This window comes from Gossypium hirsutum, chromosome A05, assembly GCF_007990345.1.
Source record: "Gossypium hirsutum isolate 1008001.06 chromosome A05, Gossypium_hirsutum_v2.1, whole genome shotgun sequence".
Lineage (NCBI taxonomy): Eukaryota > Viridiplantae > Streptophyta > Magnoliopsida > Malvales > Malvaceae > Gossypium > Gossypium hirsutum.
Genome location: NC_053428.1, coordinates 65,535,730 through 65,539,831, shown reverse-complemented (window position 1 = coordinate 65,539,831; position 4,102 = coordinate 65,535,730).

Here is a 4,102-nt window from a genome sequence, read left to right as displayed (position 1 = left end):
AAGCTATCTACTTGATTTATAGTCGCTAAATTATTTTTATCTTAAGCTACAGAACTCTAAATTAGGATCCAATAATTTTCCCTGAAACTAGACTTACATATCTTCTTACCATAAAATTTTCATAATTTTTGGTTTAGCCAATAAGTACAGTTTATTCTTTAAATTCACCTATGTTCTGTTGTCTGACAGTTCTAACCCTTCTTCACTAAAAATTAATTATCTCTTTATACAAGATTCGAATGATGTTCTCGTTTATTTTTATTTATTGAAAGTAGACTCATTCAGGATTCTAAACATATAAATTTAATTCCATAATAATTTTTATTCAATTTTTTATGATTTTTCAAAGTCAGAACAGGGGAATCCGAATTCATTCTGACATTGTCTCACAAAAGTCATTATATCTCATGATTTAAAGATCCATTGCTTACACCGTTTCTTTTATGAGAAACTAGACTTAATAAGATTTAATTTCATATTTTTTTCATCTTCTAATTAAATTTCTAAAATTTATGGTGATTTTTCAAATTTAGTCTACTGCTGCTGTCCAAAACTGTTTTAGTGCAAGCTGTTTATTACCATTTTTCCCCTAGGCTTTTAATAAATGATAATTTCGTCCATACTCAATTAGCCTCTCAATTGAGCTGGATTTTCTCAATTAACACTTTATTCTATCACCTTAAACTAGTTTACAGCCTTTAGGAATCGGAATTTCGGCAATAGACTTTAATTCCAAATTTTTTCACAATTAGGTCCTAAAAATCAATTTCTATTGAAATTACCTAATAAAATCATTTTATAAACAAATTAAAGCTTAAATTTCATTCTATTTCATCATAAAATTACATTTCTCAACCATGGTGACTTTCAATTTCATCCATGAAATCAAAAACTAATGAATTTAATAGTAGGACCTAGTTGTAAAAGTCTTAGAAACACAAAAATTACAAGAAAAAGGCAAGGATTAACTCACTTGGTGCAAAAATTATGGAATACCAGCTTAAAGAACCCCACCTATGGCGTTTTGGCTGATAAGAATGAACAAAAATGAAGAGAAATCTAGATATTTCCTATTTAGTCCTAGCTTTATTTAGTTAATTTTGCAATATTTCAATTTTACCCTTAATTCATCAATTTTCCTGCTGATTTCATGCCCTTGCCGTCCAGCCCAAATAAATTTTGGGTCTAATTTCCTTTTAAATCCTCTCTCATTAGACACTTAAGCTATTTAATCATCCCATCTACTTTTACACCTTTTACAATTTAGTCCTTTTCATTTAATTAACTACCCAAACATTAAAATTTCCTAACGAAATTTTAATACCACATTACTAACATTTCATAAATATTTATAAAATTATTTTCAACTCCGTTTTACGAGATAGAGGTCCCGATACCTTATTTTACCAAATTTCTTCAATAATTTCTTTTTCTAACTAACCACTAAATCGGTAAAATTTTTCTATCAATATTTTCATACGATTTTCCTATCATATCAATTTTCATGCAAAAATATTGAAATAAATTTCCCTTTAAATCGAATTTGTGGTTACGAAACCACTATTCCGACAACCTTGAATTTAGGCCATTACAACTCACGCATGGTTGGCTCTTATCAAACAGCTGTCAACTACGGCGACAATTCTGGACGCAATCTGGAATTAGCTCATGCAGCGACATTAATGCAATAAGATAGTATAATTAAGGATAAAATAGGCTAGGATTCATTGAGTTATAAAATGTAATTTACTAAACTGAACATGCTAAAATGTATGCTAAGGGTAACTAAATGGGAACAAATTAACCAATAAGTAAGGAGAAAACATATGTTCTTTCTAGTACAATCACGAATCGTAATACCTTACCATCGTCGTGATGTCACCTCATAGAACCTGCTGACTACTATCGTAGTGTTGCTCTATGGAACCTAATAATCATCATCACAGTATCGCCCCGAAGGACCAGTCGATATCATTCCATTCTTCATTTAACATTGATGCTCGAACATCGTAGTGTCCCCTATGCAAGGCTTGGAGTTTTGCACATCACAGTTTGCATTTAGCAACACTGTATGGAGGTATAACAAAATCCATTTCCCCCAATCATAACTTCATTTAACTTGTCAAACAATCTCCCTTCTGTACTCTACATTATGAACATGCAATACATGCATTTTAGTAATATACTATCTACATTGATGTATACTCATCTATGTATCCAATCTTATACATGCTTAGCATTTCACAATAAAAAAGATCATGCATCAGTACAAGCTTTTGCCAGTTATACAGAAATCCCCAAGAATAGAGAATAGAAACTCACATGAGGTTTCTTGCTTCCCAAGCTTAGCTTTCCATAATGCCAGAGTTTCCATTTCTTTTGTAAGCTAAGCATTATAACCAAAATCATGAGTTAAACTCAAGAATATCAACTTAAAACTAATTTTTTTCAGAAATGTGTAGTACACTTAAAGAGGTTTCTGGAAATCCTTAACTTCATTTTCTTAGTTATACATATATAAAAGGACTAAGAATTATACCAACTTCCGAGATTTTCTACTTTTCCAACTCAATCCTCATGATTACCACTCTATGCAGGGCCTTTCGTAACTATCTCTTCTTCAGAGCAATAAAAGAAGACGATGAAGAAAAAAAAGAAAATGAAGCAAATGCGAAAGGAAACCTCTCCGGGAAGTCATTTCCTAGCTATTTATAACCCTTACTGCTCAGTTATCAACCCTATAGAAACCATCCTTTGATAATCATTTTGTCTCCCACTAAGGAACCAACTGGTTTTAATCCAGTCGAACTAGAAATAGATTTCAACCATGTCCAATTTTGTTTCTAACTTTTCCTATTTTTTAGTAGAGACTGCCAACTTACAGCTTCCTCCAATTTAACCCCTCAATTATTTCTCAATTTCTGGACTTAAAAAACCCGGGTGTGACATGAATATTCTACAAAAGATAGTCTGAGGTGGACTTTCCACATAAGGTAATCTTTGACGGACTTCCTTTTTTCTGTGACCTTGTTGCTAATACAGACTTAGGAATAAAATCTAGAGAGTCATCTTACTTTCTCGTAACGTTTGTTGGCTTGTCCGTCACCTCTGGCAGACTCTTAATGGCAGATACATATTTACAACAGTTCTGAATGAAAACCCTTGATTCCACATATATCCATGTGCAAGATGCTATCACATCTTCTCATGCCATTGTGCCTTGGCTAAACCTCTTGTCGAATGCTTGTCAACGTTTTCAAACGCACATAACCAATACGTCAGACTTCTCGCCATGCGATTCATACAGTGACTTCCAATTTTATGCCCTAATGGGCTTCCCTCTCTACCGTCTTGGCGGACTTCAATTCATTATAAAGTGTACTATTCAAAATTGGATCATGCCATGGGGTAGCCATGGACTTTTGACTCTGAAGAGTCAGTAAACCTCATTCTAGGTGTCGCTCTATAGAGCTTATAAACTTTTTCCACGGTGTTACTTTATAGAGCCTGTAGATAACGAAGGCGAACAGCTGATTCTCAAGCAGGGGATTCGTCGAAAACAACCTATCTGTCTACTTGCTTTCAGTTCTGTTCCAGTGTCTAAAGCTCTCAACCTATTCTTGCGCAAACCAACCAAGAGAGCTCGTAGATAACCATTTTCAACCAAACCTCCTCAAATTCTCTTTTCACCCTGTCTAATCCTCTATTACGCCCATTTTCTTCTCTACAACTACACCCTAAAGTAACTCCCTCCGTACTCTGCATTTTATAAACATGCCTTTCACGCATAACGTCACGTTCATTATTATAACATGGTGTATGCCACATATCAATACATCAATATACAGTTCTGTCATACAGATCATACTTGCAGGTATTCATGTATTCACACAGACTTATATATGCATGTCTTTCTCATTCACCGTAATCATACACAAGCATAAGACTCAGAGCAGATATATAAACAGAAGATGCAAGCTGCACAACATTCATTAAACACTGAAAGGTGGAGTATAAAAACTCACTTGCTATCATATTTCCTTGTTAGCTTAGCTTTTTCAAATGCCAAAGTCTCCTTCATTCTGGCAGCTAAGGACGGCAA